The sequence below is a fragment of the Nomascus leucogenys genome, chromosome 23 (assembly GCF_006542625.1).
Source record: "Nomascus leucogenys isolate Asia chromosome 23, Asia_NLE_v1, whole genome shotgun sequence".
NCBI classification, from domain to species: Eukaryota; Metazoa; Chordata; class Mammalia; order Primates; family Hylobatidae; genus Nomascus; species Nomascus leucogenys.
The window spans coordinates 27,812,422-27,838,585 of record NC_044403.1 but is presented as its reverse complement, the minus strand read 5'-3'; the positions used below and the strand labels follow the sequence as shown (position 1 = coordinate 27,838,585).

Sequence of the window (26,164 nt, the reverse complement as noted above, 5' to 3'; positions counted from 1 at the left end):
TAACCCACTTCCTATTGGACACTCAGGTTGCTTCTAATGAATGGTGCTACAACGAACACTTGTAGTGTAGGTATTTGTTCACATTTATGACTCCCTCCTTGGCTATACTCCTAAAAGAGTCAAGAGATGTGAACAAAGTGAGCAATTAATTTTCTAGGTATCACCTTTCTCACCTATAGTAAAACCACAACAGAAACAACAATCACTGATAGCAGCAGACACTCACGTAGCATCTTGTGTGCCAGGCATGTCTCTAAGGACTTATATGTACCAACGCGTTTATTCATCCCAGTTGCCCCGTTATTATCTCCCATTTCATAGAAGTAGCTTGCCCAGAGTCACACACAGCCAGTAAGTGGGGTGGTAGGATTTCAGCCTGGGCAGTCTGGCTCCAGAGTCATGCTCTTATCTGCTAAGCTAGTATTGCCCTTGTGGGATGAAAGAGCTAAAATGAAGAATCCCTGGGGTCCTATTACCTGGGAACATCGCTAATGTAGCATGGAATCCTGCAAATAATGCTAGAACGGAGTAAGGCAGTTGCCTGATAAGAGTTCACTGGCTCCTGTCATCCTCTTCGTCCTCCCATTTGTGTGTTTGACGAGCTTGGGGTCTCTGTGTTTGTGAGTGCATGTGCATGGATATGCATGTGTTTGTGTAATTTTATGAATGGAACAGAGTCAGCAGAGTGTGAAGCAAGAAAGCCTGAACAATCTATTGACACAACGATAAAGCATTCATAATTGATGCTGTTAGTTATAGACCACTCCTCATCATTTCCTTTTTATCTTAAGGTTCCCAGGCACTTTGGTTGGGAAATGTGTCATTTGATAATTGGAGTTTCACCCTGGTGGAGCGGGAATAGGATGGGATTTGGCAGTCTACTATAACCCCATCCCCCCAAAGCATGTCTGTACTTATCGTCTGAGGAGGGTGCTTCCCCTCCTTGAGCTGATTTGCCTGTGCTGTCGAGAAGCATTGCTGGATATGATTATCCAGTAGAAAAGGAGCTAATCGACAAACTTTTCACTGGCATAACGTGTCCACATTGCTCTTATTGCTTGCTAAATATAGAAGTTGCCAGGACCCCTTGAAATTTTGATTCAGAAGATCTGGGAGAAGCCTGAAAATATGCTTTTTTAAAAAACACGTGCTCTGAGTGATCATCTTCAGGGAGTTTGGGGAAGTCTTAGGTAGCAGGTCTCAACCTTCCTAGGATATCAGCATCACCAGATTCTTTTGAATAAAGTACCACTTCCTGTCCTTCTGCTGACTGCCTGCCCTAATTTGAATAACTGATCTAGGGTGGTTTCCAAGTGCAGGATTAAAAAAAAAAAAAAAAAGTCTCTAGAGGTTCTTGTGTGCAGCCATAGTTGGGTACCTCCAGCCTAAGAAGTTCTGGTGATAATATCGCACCTATACATTTCATTGCACTTCACATTTTACAACTCTCTTTCACCATTGAACATCACAACAATTCACTAAGGTCAGTGAAGCAGGCATTATTATATTGTCCTTGGCTGAGAGAGGTTGATTAAATTGCCCAAGGCTGCACAGCTTCTCCCTAGTCAGCAGCAGCTGTTCTCTCCTTGGCTCATGGCCAGTCCTGCTAGTTCTTTTGAGAAGGGGCAGCCTGGTCTCCCTTGAGACTCTCAGGATGAAATCAGCTGCCTCTCCTAGTGCTGATGCTCGCGAGGCTCTCCCCTTCTCAGCCACATCTTTTCTACTGCAGCCACTCCTCCTGCTCAGAGGGCCTCTCTCTGAAAGGTGCACTTGCATTTCCCTCCCATGCTCCATCCCACTTAACAGTTAGGTCATGGCACTGAGGGATGGACAGCTTGGAGCCTGGACAGTCCACATCCTCCACCGTGGTCTGAGGACAGAGACATGCTGCTCCCAGCTCCAGCCCCTTCGGTGCCATCCTGCAGAAAGCACTGTGCAAGGTGCATGGCAGGAGCCGGGCAAGTCCCATCCCAAACCCTGCTGCCCCCAGCTACAGCCTCACACCCCCATCCCAAATTCTCACATCCACCACCAAAGCTTCCTTCACCCCTGCATCCCACCCCGGATAACCTGAAAGCCCACCTGAGTCCTTCCTGGGAGGCGGCTGTGTGGGGCTGGAGCCCCCTGCAGTGGTGAGTCCCACTCCGGACACCTGGCCAATGGGAGCTTAACAAGGTGGCCAGCGAAAGAGAAACAGAACCAGGTAATGGCATCCGCCCCTTCCGCCATCCTCCACCCCGCAACCAACTGCGGGCTCAAAATCTCTCCCGATTCAAACCGAGGACTTTTGTTTCTCTTTACTGTTCCTCTCCTTGTCCAGACCTTTTCCTTCACACAGGCTGTATCTTGGAGAGGCTCCCAGTGACTGCAGACTTCCTGTGTCAGAATCCTGCAGCGTCTGTCTCTGGGCTGCTTGGGTGGAGTGGGAGGCTGCGGGAGAAGGCGGGGTTTGCCTTGCAGGCAATGCAGGCAGTGGCGCTGCACCCCGGGAAGAGTTCCAAATGCTGATTCTCTCCATTCCCTTTACCTGCCTACCTATTCAGCAGCCTTGCAACTGAGACGAAGCCACTCCCTAGCAGACTCTTGCGGGATATCGTTCACTTTCCTATCTCAGGCCCTGCCCACCATGGGTTGTTGGTTTTGTGAGTTGGCGTGGGGGAGTCAGCAGGGTCCTCAGTGACTTTTGATCGTTCAACACTGACTTTCAGGAAAGCTGGTCCCCACTGTGCCTCCTCGTCTTATACAACAACCCTAGGTGGCTTTCCTGCCAGGTGAGAGGATTTGGAAGGACTGCGAAGGGATATGGGACCGACGAGCTCTCCTTTCTCAAAACAGAGGGAGCCTTGGTGCAGATGCACAAAGTGGTCCTTGAAGTTGCATGTGGCCCAGAACGGCTGGCTTGGTGGATCTTTACTGTTCTGGCTGGACATTGTCAGGCAGCTATCAGAGGGTCCAAGAGTCCTTCACAATAACCCCTTATCACCCACAAGCAGCCAGCCAAGTTGGTACTGCTTGATCCCGTCATGCTGACGGTGGATTGGACCAGGGTTGAGCCTGAGAGCCAGCCAGCATGAGCCTCTTTCCTAGAAACCGTTAGTCAGGAAAACAAGGTTCTGGCTCAGTCTGGGCTAGCTTCTCTGTGGAGGAGATGGAAAACCTCCCAGCCATGGGAGCTGGGAAGGGGTCGGATCCATCCTCCAGCTCCACTTTCTCCTTTTATAAATGCCAAAAAGAATTGGGGTCCTGAGTGACGACTTGATGGGCCCAAGGCCACATGGCTACTATGACTACTTTCTAACAGAGCTGGATTTTGGAGTCCAGTGTGTTAATTCACTTACTGCCTTGGCTAAGACACAAAGCTTCTGAAAATAATCTCTTAGGAGAGCTTCCATTCAGCTCAGACTTTGAAGAAATGATAGTTGTTACGTACTATACACGGAGAGAGCACAGGTCTCAGTATCAGACTGATCTGGGCTCAAACCCTGGCTCTCCTAGTCACTAGTGTTGAGATCTTGGGCACATTTCTCATACACCTTGTGTTCCTCCAGTATAAAATGGGGATCACTCTGGTTTGCTCACAGAAACATGGTGAGGGTGTTCTATTGAGTAGAAGATATGCTTAGCAAATACTCATTGCTAAATAAAACAAGGCTTCCTGGTCAAAATGAGTAATACCTCCGTGCCTCCTAGTGCTCTGATTCTGAAGCTGGTGTAGTTGTGGAATTATTTAGTGCCCTCATGTTTGTGGTTGGTACCAGAGAACAGGGGCCTTTCTTTTGCTTTTCTTCAGACCCCGAGAGCCTGGGTGTCATCATTCAGCCCATGACCATCCCTTGTGGGCTTGGGAAAACTCAGAGAGAGAGAGAAATGTGAGACTCTGGCAGTGTGAAAAAACAAGTATCTCTCTATTACTTTTTTTCTAGCCTTGTGAAGTTGGTTCAGCCTACAACCCAGCATTGATTAAAGGCCTGCTCTGTGACCCCACCCCAGTGGCAGTGCACCCACTGGGTAAGATTAAAGTGAGAGGTGCAGGGACACACAGGTAGAAGGAGATCCTTCAGGCCTGGTCACATCTGAGTTTATGGGGCAGTGACCTGATACTCCTGAGACGATATGCTTTTTGATACTCTTTTGAGGGTGGCTGCAGAGGACACTGGCTTGTACCTCTGGCCCCTCTGTTCACCTCATAGAATGAACATTTGCAGGCCTGCATTGAGACACTGTTTTGTCCTTGTTATGTGCTTCATGCCCTAAGTCACCACATCTGAATTCAATTCCTAGTCACTCACCTGTCTCCAGAACAAATCCCTACGGAATATCCATCTTTCTAGACCCAGAGAGGGTCCTGCCTCTCTCAACCTTCCCTCTGTCCTCATCACTCGAAATCCTAAATCTCCTTCAAAGACCACCTAGCTCATATCCAGCTTTCTTCATGAAGTCTTCATGTGGACTGGACCACTCCTTTTGCACTCAGCAGAGGTTACCTTGTGTTGCTGTACATTTTTAGACTGTAAGAGTCCTTTCTAGAGATACATGTGCCACCAAGCCCTCACCTCAGGGGGTCAACAACCTAGTTGAAAATATGTCTTAAGTACAGTTGGGCTGCCATTTTCTTGAAGGCAGGGCCGTGTCTCATCTTTTTTATTCCTCAGAGCACAATAACAGGGAACTACAGGCTGCATGTAACAGTGGCATTAAAAAAAGAGAACTTTTTTTTTATCTCATATGAAATGGAGTCTTGAGGAAGGACAGCTTCAGGACTGGTAATGCATCAGTTAACTATTGCTATGTAGCTAACCAATTCAAAACTGAAGAGTTTGAAACACCACCATTACTTTATAGCTCCCAATTCAAGCAGATCAGCAATTTTGGCTGGGCTCAGCTGGACAGCTCTTCTGGTCTCACCTGTGCTTCCTCATGCGTCTGTGGTCATCTCTAGGTTGATCAGGTGGTGCTGCTGGGGGTTGTGTGGCTGTTGGCCATGGAGTCTCAGTATCCTGCCCATGTTGCTCCCATGTCTCTAGCAGGGCAGCCTGGAGTATCCCTCTTGAGACGAGATTTGGAGTTGGTGCAGTCACTTCTGCTGCAATGCTGTTGACTAAGACTCAGTGATGAGGAAATAGACACTGCCTCTTGATGGGAGGAGCTTCAAGATCACATTGCCAAGGGCAGGTGGAGCATTGGAAGCATTTTTTGTAGTGGGTCTGCCATAGCCAATGATGTTAGGGCTTGAAGAAGTCTGTTCTTAGGACTTGCTTGGCTTTTTGCCTCATGCTCACGGATGGCAGCAGCAGTTCCAAGCATCATGTCCTCACACAACAGTGTGTGAAGGCAGGAAGGGTTGAGCCTAAGGAGGAGGAAATCTTCCTCAGCTGTCTCCTATGAGCCTTTCCTTAGGCTGTGGTTAGGGCAGGGCTGTCCTAACCAGAATAGACCAACAACTAGGGTTACCATGATTAACTTAGAGTCATCCCTAGGCTGGGAGGGACTTGTCGTTTTCTTCTTTCTTCTTCTTCTTCTTCTTCTTCTTCTTCTTCCTTCTCCTTCTCTTCTTCTTCCTTCTCCTTCTTCTTCTCCTTCTCCTTCCTTCTTTCTTCTTTCTTCTTTTTCTTCTTCTTTCTTCTTCTTCCTCTTCCTCCTCTCCTTCTTCTTTTTCTTCTTCTTCTTTTCCTTCTCCTTCTTCATCTTCTTCTTTTTAAAATTATTATTATTATTATTATTTTATTTTTTAGATAGGGTCTTGCTCTGTCTGTCACCCAGGCTGGAGTGCAGTGGCATGATCATGACTCTCTGTAGCCTTGATGTCTCAGGCCCAAGTGATCCTCTCACCTCGGTCTCCTGAATAGCTGGGACTACAGGCACACCGACCATGTCTGGCTAATAAATTTTTATTTTTATTTTTTGTAGAGACAGGGTCTTGCGATGTTTCCCAGGTTGGTCTGAAATTCCTGGGCTCAAGCAATCCTCCCACTTTGGCCTCTCAAAGTGCTGAGATTACAGGCGTGAGCCACCATGCCCAGCCAGCCTGTCTTCTTTGAAGTGTTGGCTTCCAGAAACTTGAACAAAATTGGGGTTCTGAGAGCACAAAGGCAGTAGTGGGGGGTGACAGCTGGGTTGGGAATCGGTAGGGTGTGGAAGAAGAAACTTACGTGGTGTCTTGTACCCACTTATTTTTTTAAATAGACATTTATATTAAGCCTATAGGTGTGAGGCACTAGAGAATTAAAGGTGAGCAAAACTTTAATCTTCTAAGAAGGTCACATCTAGATGGCAGATACGAGTAAACAGCTGACTGTAGTACAACGGTGGTAAGTGGTAGAAGCGGGGGCTTGGGGATTTAGGGCAGACTTTCAGGGCTTATGTGAGGGCCCAGATCCTGCCCTGCTGTTCATGCCTTATCACCAGTGGGTTCTGACAGTAAAGACCAATGCAGGCAGCAAGGCACCACTTTATTAGTATCCAAAGCAGGACCCAGTTACCTGCAATTCAGGGCTCTCCAGTAAAAGACTGAGTTGAAACCCACAACTGGGACTACAGGCCAAAGTGGGGTCTCCTTCACTCATCTACCTTGGAGCCAAAATCTGTGACAAGCTCTTTTAGAGGTGACTTTCAGGAGGGTGAGAGAACAAGACCCAAAAGTGGTTCTAAGCCCTCTTACCCAGCTGATTTCATGGAGTGAGAATCATACGGACAGAAAGGAAAGGTGCTTGGTCTGACCCAAGGGGCCAGGGACTGAAAAGCAAGCTGGTTATGAGGACTGACTTAAGGCACAATAACTCCATTAACTAGTAAAATGTAGCCTAACCAATGTATTGGGTTCAACTATTGAGATTAGGAATTTAGCATTCTTGGAGTCTATATAGGAGGGAAGCTAATAAATGCAAAATGTAACTGAGTACTCCCATTTTTCTAAGAAAAAGAATTTTTTTTAATTTTTATTTATTTATTTATTTATTTTTGAGACAGAGTCTCGCTCTGTCGCCCAGGCTGGAGTGCAGTGGCGCGATCTCAGCTCACTGAAGCTCTGCCTCCCAGGTTCATGCCATTCTCCTGCCTCAGCCTCCTGAGTAGCTGGGACTACAGGCACCCGCCACCATGCCCGGCTAATTTTTTGTATTTTTAGTAGAGATGGGGTTTCACCGTGTTAGCCAGGATGGTCTTGATCTCCTGACCTCTTGATCCATCTGCCTCGGCCTCCCAAAGTGCTGGGATTACAGGCATGAGCCACCACACCAGGCCAAGAATGATTTTTTTAAAATTACTTTTTTCTTTCCTTTTTTTTTCCATTTCCCCCAGTTCCCACTTCCTACTTAGCCCTTTATAAATGTAATTCTAACCTTTACCTTCCCTTCAGGAGACACTCCCTACAGGGCAATTTCATCTAACTATGCACTTAGAAGCTCCAGAGTGGAACTCTCCCACCATGAGACTTCCTCATGGGACAACAGTCAATCTCCAACCCAAAGTTGCGTGTTATGAAACTGTCTCCCACCTGGAGAGTTTTGGCTACCTTTAACAACCTAGTTCTGCCTGCAAAGACATCAACTCAGCTGCCTGATAGATAAGGCACCAAGGCCAATATGTGTACCCCGACCTGCTGGCTTCCTCTCCTGCACATCATTCATGCTAGGCCCCCTTTAAAAAGAACCTTCTTTCTGTTCCAAAAGCAAAGTGGTGCCCTTAAGGCAGGAAGCCTGTACTTCTTTCCCTAAGGTAGCTATGGAATAAAAAGTCACTTTTTTTTTTTTTGGACGGAGTTTTGCTCCTGTTGCCCAGGCTGGAGTGCAATGGCACAACCTTGGCTCACTACAACCTCCACTTCCTTGGTTCAAGTGATTCTCCTGCCTCAGCCTCCCAAGTAGCTGGGATTATAGGCACCTGCCACCATGCTTGGCTATTTTTTTTTTTTTTTTTTTTTTTTTTTTTAGTAGAGATGGGCTTTCACCATGTTGGCCAGGCTGGTCATGATGAACTCTGACCTCAGGTGATCCACCTGCCTTGGCCTCCCAAAGTGCTGGGATTATAGGCATAAGCCAGCACGCCTGGCCAAAAGTCACTGTCTTTATACCAGACCTCACTCTTGTTAATCAGACTCTGCCAGCAGTGAGTAGATCAGGTGGACTCTGTAGTAAGTGATACTGGGGAGGCAGGTAATGGGTGGTCTGGGTAAGTGAGGAAGAGCAACAAATTCTTCCTTGGCACTGGAGGGGGTCAGGGAGGGTTTCTCAGGGGAATTAACACTTCAGCAGGGCCTTGGAAGATGACTTGGAATTTTCATTGTTGAAAATAAAATTCTTAATAAAAGAAATGGCTTGAACAAAAGCATGGGGCTCAAGAATGGGATGCTGTGTTCAAGGACCTAGGAGCTTGGGATATATGCAGTGAGAGAAAGGGTGCAGGAAAGGCTAGAAAAATAAGTTGGACTCGAGATTGTGAAGAGTCATGAAGCTGCTTAGAAGTGGGATTCATTCTGAAGGCCATGGGAGCAAGCAGGAGTTTTAGATCAAAGTGACGTACTCAAGTCACATTTAGGAATGATGCCTCTGGCTGAAGCAAGATGGGAGTGGGACAGACTAGCATTGAGGGCACCCAGTGGGAGTAGTGTCTGATATAGCCAGTTGCAGGGAGACATGCGCGGGCGGCTCACCCAGGAGAAATATTTTATCATTGACATTGCTTATAATTGCCAACTGTGATATTGTGGAATATATATTTGATCTTCATCCTGTTTCCTGGCAGAGGGATCTCCAAAGTGATGTCTTTTTGTATGTCAATGAGTTTACTGATGGCTGGCAGCCCCTGGATAGCTTCAGGACAGTGGCTGGTCACTGAAAATACCAAGGCAGGATTATAGGGCTGGAACTTTCAATCCTGTCCCCGACAAGGGGTGAGGGGCTGAAGGTCAAGGCAATCATCAATGGCCAGTGGTTAAATCAATCATGCCTACGTAATGAAGCCTCCATGAAAACTCCAAAAAGGACTGGTTTCAAAGAGCTTCTGGATAGCTGAACACATTGAGCTTCCTAGAAGGTGGCACACCCCGAGAGGGCATAGAAGCTCTGTGCCCCTTCTCCATACCTTGCATCTCTTCATCACTATCCTTTGTAATAAACCCATAAATATAAGTAAGTTTCCTGAGTTCTGTGAGCCACTCTAGCAAATTAAGCAAACCCAAGGAGGGGGTCATGGCAACTCCAGTGTATAAAACCAGTCCCTCAGAAGCACAGGCAAAACAATCTGAGGCTTGTGACTGGCACTGGAAGCTGTCTCCAGGTAGACAGCATCAGAATGGAACTGGAGGACACTGGCTGGTGTCTGCTGCAATTGCTTGCATGTTGGTGGGGAGGAATCGCCAGAGATTTTATCACAGAAATCTGTGCTGATTGTTGTGGTGTGAGAGCAGAGGAAGAAGTTCGTGTTTTTTCTACTCACAGACACATATGGAAATAAAAAGCAATCAACTTGTGGCCAGTATTACTGTTTTAATGTCGTCTGTGGACAATGCAACCCTTTATTGCCTGTGTGGGTACAGAGTGCTCTCCACGCACTCCTCATTGCTCCCCCTTTGGGAGGCTTTTATGGAAACCCAAGCAGAAGAGGCTACAGTCACTTACTGAGCATTTGCTGGGAGTGCATGGATAGGCTGCCTGAGTGTGGGCTCTGCAGCTCACAGGCGGTTTGAAGAGAGGCTTTGTATGTGGGTGCTGCTGCGCTAGGCTGCGGAGACCGCTCTCCAAGTGTTCCACTCTGACAGAGTAGAAAATAAGCACACTCACTAAGAGGGCATAAGGTGGGGAGGGATGGGGTGGTTATCATCATCTGACTGTCCTTGGCTGCAGGGTCTCATAAGTTCCACCTCCTGTGGCCATGGCCACAGTGGCATCCCCTTGACCCTCTCCCGGAGCCTAAGAATCCCTTCCTCAGACTGCTTGGAGGGGGTGGTAAGGAACAGTGTCTCTTTTGTTCTTGGGATGTCCTCCATAAAAATTTCAGAGCTGCCTGGGAATCAAGTTGAGTGGAGATGTTTGACGAATAGGTTTATTCAGAAGCAAACCGAAAGCTTTGCCTGCAGCGTCTGTGGCTCCTGGCTTGTCTAGGAGCCCTGCTCCCTGCCTTTGATACTGGGAGGTGGTAGCATGGCACCTTACACACACTGGGGGCTACCAGTGAATTTACAGGGTGATACTATTTGCAGAGCAGTGACTGAAGACAGCTGCCTTTCTTGACCTCTTATTGCTTTTCAAGTGTAGCCTACATGAAATGGGATATGATGGTCCAGTTTACTCCGTCGCCTCTGAAAAATGAGAAACTTTGTTATGTCTATTTGCTGTTTACCTGCTGCCTGATTTTGAACAGAGCACATAACCTATCTGCCATAACTAAATACCATACACTTGCAGGCTTCAATAACAGAGACTTATTTTTTAACTGCTGTGGTGGCTAGAAATCCATCATCAAGATGTCGGCAAGTTGGTTCCTGGTGAGGGCTCTCTTCCTGGCTTGCAGATGGCTGCCTTCTCACTGAGGGTGCACATGGCCTTTCCTCTGTGCACAGAGTGAGAAAGAGCTCCAGCGTCTGTCCCTTTTTTATGAGGTCACCAATCCCATGGGACTAGGGCCCCACCCTTATGACCTCATGTAACCTTAACTACTTCCTTAGAGGTCCATCTTCAAATACAGGCATCCTGAGGTGTAGGGCTTCAGCATGTGAGTTTTGGGGAAACACAAACATTGGTCCATAATACATGTCCTTAAAGATATTCTCCTGCTCTGATTGCTTTCAAAGGCTCTCAGGAGTTCAGGCATAATATGCATAAAAAAGCAGGCAAACTCGGCTTATGCATAGAATAATAAAGTTTGTACATTGAACTCAAAAGCTTAAGGAAGACTTGGTTTAAAGATTTATAATCTTAATAAATTGAATGTAGTTGACCTGTAAACAACATAGATTTAAACTACATGAGCCCACTTACGCATGGATTTTCTTCTGCTTCTGCCACCCCTGGAACAGCAAGACCGACCCTTCCTCTTCCTCCTTCTCCTCAGCCTACTCCGTGTGAAGACAATGAGGATGAAGACCTTTACGATGATACACTTCCACTTAATAACCAGTAACTATATTTTCTCTTCCTTATTATTTTCCTAACATTTTCTTTTCTCTAGCTTACTTTATTGTAAGAATATACTACATAATACATATGACATACAAAATATGTGTTAAATGACTTTTTATGTCATCAGCAAGGCTTCTGGTCGACAGTAGGTTATTAGCAGTTAAGTTTTGGGAGAGTCAAAAGTTATATGCAAATTTTCAACTGCTCAGGGGTCGGCACCCCTAATCCCAAGTTGTTCAAAGTCAACCGTATTTATTTATCAAAGCAATGTATTTTCTAACTATTCAGGAAACAAAAGCCACCTTGTGGAAACATAAAAAGTGCCCATTGACCTGTATGTATACATGCGTAGAAAAAAGACTGGAAGTATGTTAATAATAATAGTCATAGCTAGCAGTTACAGAACACTGTGCCTTATATCAACATGATCTTAAATGCTCCCATTGTGGAGTAGCTTCAATTATAGTTCCCATTTATCAGAGGCCACCGAGCAACTGGCCTAAGACCAAGTCTGTGTGGCTCCAAAGGCAAAGTGCTTCTTTTCTGGGTAGAAGGGACATTCACAATTTTTTGTTTCTTTTTTATAGTTTTCTGAAGTCAGTGAATTATTTATAATGACTGTGTACTTTTTCTTTTGGAAGAGAAAAAGCTTCCATCATGAAAAGTTACAATGGATGGCTATGGTAAGAGGCAAACAGGGAAAAGAAATCATAAGCTCTGTATGAAAGGGTTTATGTCACTCCTGAATATTCTAGTTGGAGAAAGAAGCAGTGGATTTGGGCATAAAATGGCATTTTGTTTGCATTTCATTGATGATTATGATATATATATCATATATATCATATAATTGGATGTATATATATATATACATCCTCTTAAAGTGACGCTTGAGAGTGTCTGGACTATTTTCCTGTAAGTAACAACCCCATTAAAAAGTGGGCAAAAGACCTGAACAGACACTTTTCCAAAGAAGGCATGCACGTGATCAATAAGCATATGAAAAAAGCTCAATATCACTCATCATTAGAGAAATGGAAATCAAACCCACAATGAGATACCATCTCACACCAGCCAGACTGGCTATTACGAAAAAGCATAAACTGTAGCCCTAACTCGTTGCATGCCACTTCTTTACCTCCTGGGAATGAATGCACAGGGCTCTGGTGACAAATCTGAGGGAAGTAGAAAATTTTACCAAGCTCAAGGTTTTAAGGGATGACACGTTCCACATCAATCACAGAAATGGCAGAATGCTTGGGAAACATCTGTTGAGCCGAACTCCCATGAGACTGAGATGGTCAGTGGTACACACTGGGTCAGCAAGAAGGATGGTTCAGATTCTGGTCCCAGAATTCCCTGCTGATGTGGCATAGCCCAAGCTCTGGGGAGTGGAGCCCATTTAGGGATGTGTCCCCCAATAGCTAGCTGTTGCCGGAGACTGATTGGAGGCAGAGGATAGGATGTTTTTAAAGTGCACATAAGGAAGATTCTCAATTGTATTATATTGTGAACATAAAAATTTAGGACGCCCCGTGTTGATTGCAGCTTGTGTCTGAGGGGGTCCTATTTAAGGAAGACAACCTGATAGTCTTACTCCTTAGAAGGAACTTTAAAGAATATTTGGTTGATCATATAGTCCTGATAAGCAGGAAGAAAAAGAAAGGATGAATTTAAACTCATTTTACTCTCGCAAAGGGTGACATCAATATTGGATTATCAGGCAGTACCTAATTGCACAAGGAGTATAAACAAGTGGTGCTCAACATTCCATGTTCAAATTAGAATCCCCCAATGCCCCCATCTTGTGCTGAATTTGGAATCGTGTGCGTTAGCTGACAGATGAGCAACGTTATGGTGGCCCCATCAGCCAGCCAGTATCAGCATCTTTTCTGTATAATAATCTGGCAATTTATTAAGATTATGAAATAAATAATAAAGATTAATAAGATTGATTTAATCTTATTTTTGGCATTTTTTGTCCTTATTTTATAAAACTGAGAAGAAAATAGAGACATCTACAGCACAAAGCATAGGTGTTAAAACTTAATAGACTTGAGGCAAGATGAAAATCATTAGATTTGCCTAAAGCGCTCTATCAGATGATCAGTGGAATTCAGCCAATTGAATATGTATTGAAGTGCAGAGGAAGGTAACGTACTTAAAGAGGAAGGTAAAGTGCTGGAAATGTACCGTCGACGATTATGTCTAAAAGGTGAACTGTGAAGGAGGGTTCTGTACCATGTTAGCTTGCCGGCAGAGAAACTCATACAACACATGATCTTTTGCACACTTTCTGTCAGACAGTTTCCATTTCCAGACATTTAAATTTTATATCTAAAAATGGGGACTGGTAATATAGAGAGGAGAGAGGGAAACAGGGCATTCAAAGAAAAAAAATGTGATCTCCAAGTTGTAGAATTTTAGGGTAGAGATGAGACAGATGAATAAAATGTTATTTAAACCAAAGCAATACATACTGGTTATTGCCATAGTAAAGAATAGTGTTTCACACCAATTTTTCAGCATATAGATATTCAGGTCTTCCTGTCTTCTAGGCACTGGGGATATAGTGATAAATGAAACAAAAGATTTCTTCCTTTTATGGAGCTTATGTGTGTGTGTGTGTGTGTGTGTGTGTGTGTGTGCTGATGAGGAGGAGGAGTGGAAGGAGATGTTAATCCATTAAGCCCAAATGTAAAATTGCAACTGTGCACATGTTACTAGGAACTGATACCCACAAAACTGCTATGAAAGTCCAAATTAGGGACATTTAACTCAATGACATTTTAGCTGATATTTGAATGACTAGCAGGAGTTAAATAGTCAAAGGAGGTAGAAACCACATTGCAGGGAGAGGGGACAGTATATCCAAGGCCCCATGATTAGAGAAACATGGTAAGTATAAGCACGGTGAGCTTGGAGCTAGGTCCACAGCTTAAGAGTTTTATCTTCAGCCTTGGAGCCATGGGATGAATGCCTTAGGTGGATTTCAAGTGGTGGGGTGGTGAAAAGGTTTGTTAGTTCTCACACTGCTATAAAGAGCTACCTGAGACTTGGTAATTTATGAAGAAAAGAGGTTTAATAGACTCACAGTTCCACAGGCAATACAGGAAACATGACTGGAGGGGCTTCAGGAAACTTACAGTCATGGTGGAAGGGTGAATGAGAAGGAACCATGTCTTCACGTGGTGGCAGGAGAGAGAGCAAAAGGGGAAATGCTGCACACTTTCAAACAATCAGATCTCATGAGAACTCACTCACTATCATGAGAACAGCAAGGGGGAAATCCACCCCCATGATCCAATCACCTCCCACCAGGTCCCGCCCCCAACATTGGGGATTACAATTCAACATGAGATTTGAGTAGGGACACAGCCTAACCATATCAGATGGAGTAATATGATCGGATTTGTGAGTGAAAGTATCAGTCTGGCCACAGTGTAATGGACTGGAGGGACTGGATGGATGCAGGTGGACCAATTATAAAACTTGTGTCCATCGCCAGATGAAAGGTGGGACTAGGGCAATGGTGATGGAGATGGAAAGAGGTGAATGGGGTTGAGAGCTTTGGGAAGGTGAAAGCTTTGGTACTTGGGAATCAATTGGAGGTGGTGGGATAGACAGAAAGGGAAGAAGAGGATGACTTCTAGGCATTAATAATACAAAATAGTAGATAATTCAATAGTCACTTCATTTTGGTATTAGAATGAAATATGATTTGGGTGGAGGGCAAAACAATGATCATGTTTTTAAAAATTCTTTACTTTTTATTAAAATAATATATGCACACAGTTTGAAAAGTGAAACAATAGTTATATTAGGCCATTCTCGCATTGCTATAAGGAAATACCTGAGAGTGGATAATTTATAAGAAAAGAGGTTTAATTGGCTCATGGTTCTGTAGGTTGTACAGGAAGCGTGGAGGCATCTGCTTCTGGGGAGGCTTCAGGGAGCTTTTACTCATGGTAGAAGTCAAAGAGGGAGCAGGCAATTCACAGGGCGAAACCAGAAGCAAGAGAGCGAGGTGCGCAGTGCCACATACTTTTAAACAACCAGATATCATGAGAACTCACTCGCTATCTCAAGGACAGCACCAAGGACATGGTGCTAAACCATTCATGAGAACTCCACCCCCATTCCCCAGTCACCTCCCACCAGAACCTACCTCTAATATTGGAGATTACATTTGACATAAGGTTTGGGTGGAGACACAGATCCAAAACCATATCAATAGTATAAGGCTTCCAAGGAAAACCAGCTTGCCTATGTCTCTCTCGTCCTTACCATGAAGCCAATCCATAGGGGGACCACTTTCAATTATTTTAAGTTCATTTTCTGGGATTGACCTCTATTTTTTCCCAGTAAATGCAGATGTTGCTATTTCTTGATTTACTTTTTCATTTTCTAAAGCACCTACTATGTGCCAGTCACTCTGTTCTAACCATGGATGCATCAGCAAACAAATTATGGATACATGTAGCAAACAGAATTCCCTGTCCTCATGGTGCTTTCCTTCCAGTAGGGAGAATAAGCAAATATTTAAATAAAATATTACTATAACCATCTCATTATAATGAGGTGGTGCCCTGTATAGAGATGATTATAAATAATATGGAGAGAAGTAAACAACAGCAGAGGTAATGTAGGGAATGTCAGGGAAGAAGTACAGTGTTAAAAAACGGAGTGGGAGAAGGGGGTGACCTTACTGAGAAGATGGCATCTGAGCACAGAACCTGTAGGATGGGAGGACTGGACCCTGTGGATATTAGGGGAAGGGCATGCTAAGCAAAGGGAACAGCATGTGCAAAGGCCCTGAGGTGGGAGGATGTGGGGTAACTGAGGAACAGAACAGCAAAGGGGCCTTTACTGCTGGAGGAAAGTGAATGAGGAGGAGAGTAATTTGGGTGGGGTAAGCCAGGGCGACACAGATTGCATAGGGCCTTTGGGCTACCATAAGGACTGTGACTCTGCGTGATGGGCATTACCTCTTGCCTTTGTACATGAAGCCGTATGTCGTCTACCACTTTCTCTGCCTCCCCCATAATTTTTTGGTTAAATCAGTGTTCAGTGTATCTGTCATTATCACTATCAAAGACTATTTTCTGCATTGCCAAGCAGTATATTATAATGTTCATTTAATCTTTTGTAAACATTTTGTTAATAATTGCCTCATTTTCTTCACCTGTTTAATTTTCAGTGTTCCTGTTTATAATTCTTTCCAGATTTGCCAACGGAGTTGGAAAAAAACCCTCTAAACATGGTTTTCCATGGGGTCAGATGCATCAGGCTCTGAGCCATTTGGTTCCTTTCCCCTTGCAGCCTTCCATTCCGGAGGCTTCCCTCCCCCACTGTGTTGCCTGCTTGCCCTCTGCCCTGTACAGCTGGTGTCCTGGGAATTCTTTTCCTTCCCTTCTACATTGGATCTTCGTTTTCCTAGACTATATGTTTCTTCTTTCTTGGTTTATTTCTTCTCTGGATGGGACAAACCCTTCAGTAGGGTAAGAAAGGGTAAATGGAAAGTACAGTTTTGAGCTTTCATGCCTAAAAATGCCTTTATCCGGTTCTCAAACTTTGTTCTCAAACTTTATTAATTACTGGATGGATGGTAAATTCCAGAATGGGTATCGTGGTTTCTTAGAATTTTGAAAGCATTGCTCTGCTGCTTCCTAACTTCCACCCTTGCTGCAAGAAGTCAACGCTTTTCTGATTTCTTTGTACATGCACTTCTGTCCTTCCGCAGGTTGTTAAGCTTTTCTCTTTATGGATACTCTGCAATCATGGTTACGGGCATTGCTGTGGATGTGCTGGACATCAGGCATAGGGTTCCTAGAACAAACAGAGGATACCTGTTAAATTTGAATTTTAGATAAACTAGGAGTAATTTGTGCAATGTTTGGGACGTACTTGGACTAAAAGATTTAAATGTAAAATTTAAATGTACCTGGTGTCCTTTTTTGTTTGTTTTTGCTAAATCTGGCAACCTCAGAACTCGGCTCTTAGTCTAGAGACTCGGTTTGGGGCCATTTTCATGTGTCATTTCTTTTCTTTTAAATTAAAATATTAGTCTAAGGGTAAAAAGGTAAAATATTTCAATAAGGCTTATAACAACAGTAACAATCCCCTGCCCTACACTTCCTCATCCCTATCTTGCATCCTTCAGAAGCAATTTCTTGGAACTCGTTAGCTGTTTCTTCTACATTTGTCACTGGATTTCTTAGTACAGGTTGCAGATCCTTTATCTCACATACCTGGACCAGACGTGTTTCAAATTTTAGAGTTTTTTTTTTTGATTTTGGAATATTTGCATATACATAATGAGGTATCTTGGGGATGGTACCCAAGTCTAAACCAGAATTCACTTATGTTTCATATACACTTTGTACACATAGTCTGAAGGTAATTTTTAAATAACTCTGTGCACGAAACAAAGTTTGCGTACATCGAACCACCAGAAAGCAAAGGTGTCACTATTTCATGTTGGTGCCCAACAAGTTTCAGACTTTGGAGCATTTTGGATTTTGGATTTTGGGATTAGGGATGATAGACCTGTAACATACTTACATTGCTTTTTAATTTTTACTTTTTAAGTCTTAGGAAATTTGACTTCCAACTATGGAAGATAAGGATTTAGCTTTCTTACACTACCCACCGTTACTCTCCACAATATAGACACACACCTATCTCAACCCACTGTAATATAAATGACATATTTATTAGTTCAGTGTTCATCCTACTTCATTATGATGGTGTCAGTAGTATTCCTCCTCGAGCCACATAATGTGCAGGGTTGTAATTCTGTTTCCTTTCTTGCACTACTTTTTGCTTTCTTCTGGAGTTGCTGAACATCTTCTTTTTCCTTGTTTAGTTTTCTATATACCTATCACTGATACCCAAATGGAGAGTGGGGTTCAGTAAACTTCCCACCAGAAACGTAAATCTCCTCCTACATGCAAATGCACCAGGCTCTCTCTCACCTTCATCTTGACTTCTGGGGCCACTCTGTTTCCCTGCTCCAGGATGGTCTAGGCCTGTTGCTTCACCACGGTCCTGGAACACCTCTTTTTTTTTTTTTTTTTTTTTTTTTTTTTTTTTTTTTTTTTTTTTTTTTTTGTGATGGAGTCTCACTCTGTTGCCCAGGCTGGAGTGCTGTGGTGCGATCTCAGCTCACTGCAAGCTCTGCCTCCCGGGTTCACGCCATTCTCCTGCCTCAGGCTCCCGAGTAACTGGGACTACAGGCGCCCGCCGCCACGCCTAGCTTTTTTTTTTTTTTTTTTTGTATTTTTAGTGGAGTTTCACCGTGTTAGCCAGGATGGTCTCGATCTCCTAACCTCGTGATCCATCCACCTCAGCCTCTCAAAGTGCTGGGATTACAGACGTGAGCCACCGTGCCCAGCCGGAACACCTCTTTACTATTGTCCAAAGATTTCCTTCTGCCTCTCTGCTGCAAGTAGTTGCTTTAATGAGGATAGCATTTGAGATTGAAAACCACCCTCATTGTCTTCTAGTTTCTAATGATGCTTTTGGTAAAATGTGATATCCTAATTTCTAAATTTCATGATGCTTTACCTTGATGTGGGTCTATCTTTATCCATTTTCTTGAGTGTTCATTGGGCACTACTGGGTCTGGAAATGCATGTTTTCAATTCTTGAACATTTAAAAAACGATTTCTTTAATAATGTTCTTTCATTCTTTTTGCCTGTTCTCTTTTTCTGTAACTCTGGATCCCCTGGGCTGGTTCTCAAATTTCCTTATTTTTTCTCTATTCTTTTCCATTCTACTTTCTGGGAGAGGTCCTCAACTTTCGTTTCTAGCTCTTCTATTGAAGTTTTGATTTTGGCTGTCATATTTTTAATTTCCAAAGAATTATTTTCTTCTTCTAGGGTGGGTCCTTTTTTAATAGCAGCCTGTTCTTGTTTCATGGATAAAATAGTCCATCGTATTTATCTGAGGATTTTTAATATATCTGAAGTTTTTTTCTTGCTTCTGGAATTTTCTGTTTCCTCTGAGTTTCTGTCTTTGGTTTTGACCTTTCAGAGGCTTTCCTGAGATGTCTGTAATTTGATGATCTCTGTTCATTTTCATGAGTAAAGTACTAAGAAGCTTACTGGAACCTCCGTGTCTTTGGAGCTTGTGGAGTGGTGAGCTTACTGCAGAGTGATGAAGCTGGGGTCAGGCTGTCTCACTGGCAGCCTCCAGTGTCTACAGGCCTTTTTTTCTTGGAATCCTTTGGTTTTTCCAGGAAAATATTCTCCAACTGCCTGTTTGATATTACCTTGGGAGCAGAGCAGGGGAAGTGGCCAACTGTCTCACCGTTCAGCATGTGGACTTTCCCCTCACACTTAACTCCTTGCTTTCAGTACGGTTCCTCCAGAGCCTCACATGGTGCCAGCTTTCCTTGAGTCTAGGCCTTTCTGGTCTAGTTTCTCCAGAATAAATTTTACATCTTTTGACAAGGTGGTGGGATGAGTAGGTGCTTGGCTTTGTGAGGTTGCAAAGGAGACCTGAAAAGGCGTGTCTACCTGCAACCAGTTTTTAGCTCTGCCCCTCAACCCTGCCTCTGTTCACCTGACACCCTCAACTCCTGAGCCTTTATAGGTTCCTGGGGGCAAATCAGGTTGTATCTCATTGGTCTCAGCAGGGACTCAGGCTTTAAATCTTGCCCCCTCCCAAGTAAAATGCTATTTCTCCAGGGGCTTTCCATCACCTGCAAATTGGCTTTTAATATTTTCATCCACTATTCTGATTTATTTGTCTATGTAATTTACCTCCTCTCTCCTCTGTAAAATTTTCCTACACTGTTATTTTCGTAGGGTTTCAGGAGGGAGCAAAAAAAAAAAAAAAAAAACCAACTTTTTTTTTTTTTTTTTTTGAGACGGAGTTTTGCTCTTGTCGCCCAGGCTGGAGTGCAGTGGCGCAATCTCGGCTCACCACAACCTCTGCCTTCCGGGTTCAAGCGATTCTCCTGCCTCAGCCTCCCGAGTAGCTGGGATTACAGGCATGCGCCACCATGCCTGGCTAATTTTGTATTTTTAGTAGAGACGGGGTTTCTCCATGTTGGTCGAGCTGATCCCAACTTTTTAATCAGCCATTTTAAACTCTAGATCACATGGACGTCCTCAGTGATGTATTCTTTGGACTCACATAAAAATTATGGTGCATTCAGTGGCTCCCGCCTGGAGTCCCAGCACTTTGGGAGGCCGAGGCGGGCGGATCACGAAGTCAGGAGATCGAGATCGAGACCATCCTGCCCAACACGGTGAAACCCCGTCTCTACTAAAAATACAAAAATTAACCGGGCATGGTGGCACGTGCCTGTAATCCCAGCTACTCGGGAGGCTGAGGCAGGAGAATCGTTTGAACCCTGGGAGTCTGAGGTTGCAGTGAGCCGAGATCGCCACTGCACCCAGCCTGGCGACAGAAGGAGACCCCGTCTCAAAAAATAAAAATAAAAAAAATAAATATAAAAAATAAAATAAAAAATTACGGTGCATTCCCTAAGAACATGCTGTAGGTGGAGCCATAGAACAGTCCAGGGAGAAAGCTTGTGATGTTTAATTTACATCCATAGCAGGAGAATTGAGTCTAATGACCCTTGGCATTTGGAACTTGTGTTCAGGCACCTGACACAACTCCACATTTATGAACGCAGAAGTGCTTGTACAGTCTTTTCCTTAATCACATGTGTGTGGGAAGAGCAATGAGTTTTCTGTTCATTTCCCTTTGAAACAACCAAAGAAAACTTTGACCATTTGCTAAGGTGTTACCTTTCACCTGATGGCCACTGGACTTTCACACAGAGATTTTTGCTCTTTTTTTTTTTTTCAACACTTTCCAAGAGCTACTGCACCCTCATGAAGCCAGTAGGAAGCCCCTGGCAATGACCTTGTGAGTCTGACGCCAGAGAGTCAGTGACAGTCACCAGGCAAACTGCTGTCCTGAACACCAGGCTTTACAGTTAAATTTGTGCTTGAGTAAGATTACAAGTTACTCCATGTTATGGACTTTAGGGCTTGCTCCCAAATGATTTAAATCACAAATATGAAGTCTTTTCCTTCTGCAGAAGTCTACTGCGTGGGCACAATCATGATAGCGACTGGAGTTTATGGAAACCTTATTTACCTTTTCCAAAGCGGTTTCACAAACACCTTGTTATTGTTGCTTCCGTTTCACGTGCAGAAACAGAAATGACAATGATTGCTCGTTTGTTTGGCTATGCTGGCTTGCCCTTGGAGTGCTTTATGATAGTCACAGAGACACATGCATTGTGTCAGAGATGACAAGCAAGGAGTTTAACTTTGCCCAGGCCACGGTAGAGGCGGATGTTAAACACAGGACTTCGGGCAGCACATCTCACAGGCTTTGCAACAGAGTGTGGGCCAGATGGTAAAGGCAGCAGAGAGATCAGTCATGCAGGGGACAGCCAAAGGGGTTCTTGGAGGTGGGGGTTCAGCCGGGCCTAGAGGGACTGGATTCAGCATTGTGGAAAGGAACTCGAGAACATTCCAGCAGGGTAGGGGTGGGGTAAGGAGGAGCCAGGTGGTGGCAGGAGCTCTTTCAGGAGAGAGGAACGCGCCTGACGCTGGTGCAGGCTGAGGGTCCGAGAGGGGACCCTTCGACCATGTGGATGGTGGGAGGTGTCAGGGAGCAGCGAGAGCAGCTGGATAGATCAGATGAGACTGTGCCTTCTGGGGCCTGGAAGTCAGGCACACGGCGTGGACTTGACTCTAGAGGGACTCAGGGGCCATTAAAGGTGGAGTATTAATGACAGCAGTATTAAGGACAACACGGGCAGAAATGGCTTCAGGTTATACAAGTTCATAGTCACTGATTAGTTGCTGGAGTTCACTGGGTGGCAGTGGGAGGTACAGTTTGAACAGACCAGAGCACCTAAGGATGGGGACCCGGTAGGAGATCACTAGGCAAATGCCAGCGGGGTGAGGAAGGACACTGGTGTGCCCAGGTTTCCCAGTCCCATCCCTCATGCGACACACCCTCATATCGCTAACTACACGTCCTTTTGTTCTGGTTCCTCCCTGGCAGGAAAATTGCTGGCAGGTGGTGCAAGCAAGGACATCTACGCATAGAATTCTGACAGCAGCTGGACCCTCAACTTCTTCAGAAGACGAGACCCCCTGCCTGGGCGATCGGGCCTGACACCCCTCTGGAGGTCCCCCACAAGCAGCAACCAAGCCAGAAAAAGCTGAGACCAGACCTGCTGTCCCTAAAGATGGGGCCCAGAATGTCGGGGTGAAGCTGTAGGAACAGGGTGAAAGCTGGTGGTGTGGGCGAAGAGACCAGCTGTGGGGTGGTCAGGGGATTCCGGGAGGTGCATGGTTATGTTGCAGACCCCCCCAGGACAAGGGTGGCTGTGGAAGAATGGCAAATAAACAGATGGCAAAGTCTTGAAGGCTGTGCATGATGCCGTGAGAAAACATCGACGGCCAAGTTAGGCAGACAAGCCAAGTGCTCTCCACAGCAGTAGGCAGGGATCTGAAATTCAGAGCACCTGCAGCTTTCTGGGTATCCTCACTACTCAGGAGGATGTGATGGCCACACATAGATCACCAGGAAGAGGGCTTGATCACCCTCTGCCATGACCCGGCCCACAGATGGGGGACATTCTACAAGAAAGTAAGATGCGTAACCCATGATGTAAGAGTTATCTGCCTCTGATAGACACGTGACTGGGCAAATATCAAGGGCAGAGTTATTTTTGTATGTGGATTCTCCAGAGGCCAGATGATGCTGTGTGCGGGGTCTCCCAGGTACAGTAAGGATGTTCTTTCTAGTCACCCGCATTGTTCTTATAACTGACAGCCGTTCTCTCTTGGCCTGTCCTCAGTGGAAGGGGTAACATTACTTCTCAACAATCAAACAAGCCCTGTCCCGTTCCAGGATCTCTGGTGGGGGACATTCCCACCGCTAGTCACTCATTCAGGTATCTTTTCCTCTTCCTGACAAAATGAAGGATCAGGATGATTTTCTTGCATGGAATTTTCTTTCCTAGCGAGGTGTTGCTGGGGCTCCAGGTTGCTTTAATGCCCACACCCTCCCAGATTGTCCTGAGTGCTGGGGCTTCATGACCATGCTGCAGAATTCTGGACAGCAGGGACTGTAGCCTTCGCCATGTGTCTAGCAGAGCACCTGATACAGAATTGTCACTCATACAATGTGTGGTGAATGAATGAGTGAGGAAATAAATGAAAAAAGTATTGGATCTGGTTAATACATACAGTTAAAACACTTACATACAAATAATCCGGGGCCCACACATTGTTTACTACAAGTGAAGGTGGCTGTCAAACATCCCTGAAAAACACACACACACACACACACACAAACATGTACACACCCCTTTTCTCTGCCAGGCTTCTCTAAATAAACCCAGTAACTCTACTACATGAACTCTACCCAATTTCCAACTACATAAACCCAACAATTCTGACATCTCCTGTGAGGGTCTGTTTCCCAAACCGTGTCTAACATTGATTTGTTCATCATTCAGCAAGTGTTCATTGAGTGCCTACTATGTACTGAGCACTTTTCTAGGTGAATGAAATGAATAAAAGCAACGAGAGCCCATGCCCCTATGAAGGCTGGGTTCTGGCTGGGGAGAAGGGCACACAATACAATAAATAACTAAAATATGTTGTATGCTGGTGAGTATAGGCAACAGAGGAAAATCAAGCAAGCGGGCTAGAGAATATAGCAGGAGTGTGTGTGTATGTGATCACGCACATGTGCGCGTGTGTGTGTGTCAGGGTGGGGGGCGAACAGCAGCTTAAAGCAGGGGAGACAAGGAAAGTATGACTTACAAGGTAATGTTTGCTTAGAGAGCAGAATGGGGCCAAAGGGAGCCAGGTAGATGTGCGGTGCGGGGGAGGGTTAGAAATTAGAAACACTCTCAGAGGAGGAGCAAGTGCAAAGGCCCTGAGGTGGGTGTGTGGCTGGCGTGTTCCAGGAACGGCAAGGAGGGCACTGTGGCATGTGGGGGGCAGTGAGCCAGCAGGAGAGCAGGAGGTGGGGCCAGGGACAGTTGAGTGGTGGAGAGTGGGGCCCATCAGCCGGGGCCTTGCAGGTCTTTGCTTGTACTCTGAGTTGCAGGGGAAGCCATTCCTCCAGGGTTTTGAGCAGAGATGGGATATGACTGGACTTAAATTGTAACAGAATTACTAGTTAGGAGGCTGTTTGAATAATCCAGCAGAGAGCTGAGGATGGTTTGGACTAGGCTGTCGCAATGAGATGCGGACAGATCTGGATCATTTTGCAGAGTGTGCCAACAGGAGGAACTGGACGTGGAGTGGGCGTGAGAGAAAGCGAAGGCCAGGAGGACTCCAAGGTGGTGAACTTGAGTGGTGGGTGGAAGAAGCGAAAGGCAGTTGAGCCAGCAACTGGGCCCTGGAGGCTGGACCCCCATCCCTGGCTGCTGCTTGGGGCTGGTTGCCACCCCTCTGAGAAGCTCCCAGAGGCTGGCCTGCGGGGCCACCCTAGCCAGCGAGGCAGGCTCTGATGCCAGCCGACTCTCCTCCATGTTTCAGAGCAGGTCTAGCAGGGCCTGACTCCATGTCCCAGCCTCCACCTTTCTCTCCAGGAAGCCAGTGGGAGGAAGCACTGTCATTGCCCTCCCTGCCTGTCTTCCTGACCGCGTGTCGGGGTGGGAGGCATCTGAGCGTCTGTGATTCATTCTTAGTCTCTCACCCTTCCTGCCCTTCACACACCCACCCCCCCAATTTTATTCACTACCTTCTTCACATGCCCATTCTCCACACTCACACTAGAGCAGGCCAGATCTGCTCCTTGGCTGGCCACGTGACAGAGCACCCACAAGAAAGTAGCGAGAGAACCCTAAAGTGCCCTTGGGCCAGGGAAATGCCACCAAGTGTACGGTGACAGAGCGGTAGAGACAGACTCTCTGGAAGGTGCTCCTTCCACATAGACACTCACTCCTAGGAAAGTTGGGGATATGACTGGCACTGATTCCAGCTGGCAAGTGACATCTGCTGGAAGCTAGTCCAAAATGGGAAGCAGGACACCGAACACTCTGGGGTGGAGGTGGCGGGGAAGGGAAAGCTGCGTGTGTGGAGTGCCTCAGCAGAAGGACCTGAAGCCATCCTGGAGAAGAGAAGGAAAACCAGTCGGAGGCTGACAACAGCTCCATCATAGCTCCTGAGGAGGGGCCAGGGTGGTCTCTTCCAGAGTGGACAGATAATGGAGGACGGCCAGCCACCATGATGCGAGCAGGAGGGCTGATGGCCCAGGCTGCCCTCCAGCTGTCCCTGCTCTCTGCTGCCTGCTTGTCTTTGGAATGTGTCTCTCCAGGGGTGACTCGTGTCTTTATTTTCAGGGTGAGGTAACAGAGAACCAACTTGCCAGGGCACTCTCGGGTGCTGTAGGCTGATATTCGAAAGATTCTGCTTCCAGAGCTCAGTTGGGCTGGCTGATGACCATGGAGCTTCCTGGGCCGTCAAAGGGGAGACCTCAGGGCTGTTCGTTCACTCAAGTACATGGTGGCCACAGCATGGGAGAGTGGAAAAGCTTTGGGCTGAAGCATAGAGACCTGGGGGCCAGCCGCAGCCCTGCCACTACCTCACTGTGGATTCACACCAGCACTCCACATCTTCATTCCCTAGTTAGCTCACCTGGGAAATGGGGAAAGGGACCAGATCATCTCCAGTGTCTCTTCCCACTTAGTAATTCTGAGATTAGTAACTGTCACGAGAATAACCAAGGGTCAATGGATTTCTAAGTCCATGCTGGAAAATGGAAGCCCTCTCCTCTTGGCTAGGGAGATCCATGTAAATTCCACACCTGTTAAGCATCCATACTCTGTGGCAGGAAGTTTTAGTAACCAGGTGACTCTGGGTCTTATTATAGTGATTCTGGGTCCAGACAAGAATGGCAGGTTTTGGGATGACCTGTGACATAGGGTTGCTGTGATGATTAAATGACTTGCTATAAGCATAGTGCTTCCTGTGCCTGCCCGGCAGGAAGCAGGCCTAAGTGTTAACCATCATCATTATTATCATCACTATTATGGGACGGGTCACAT

General features: G+C 45.6%; 1 protein-coding gene across 2 annotated transcripts in view; it reads left to right on the top strand.

Moving 5' to 3' along the window:
- KCNA6 (potassium voltage-gated channel subfamily A member 6) overlaps nt 1-23,332 on the top strand; it is a 42,438-nt gene extending 19,106 nt beyond the window's left edge. For both annotated transcript variants that reach the window (XM_030804874.1, XM_030804873.1), the window contains exon 2: nt 22,156-23,332. The gene's annotated coding sequence lies outside the window, so the exon portion shown is untranslated. The remainder of the gene's footprint in view (nt 1-22,155) is intronic.
- The last annotated feature ends 2,832 nt before the right edge of the window (nt 23,333-26,164 follow it).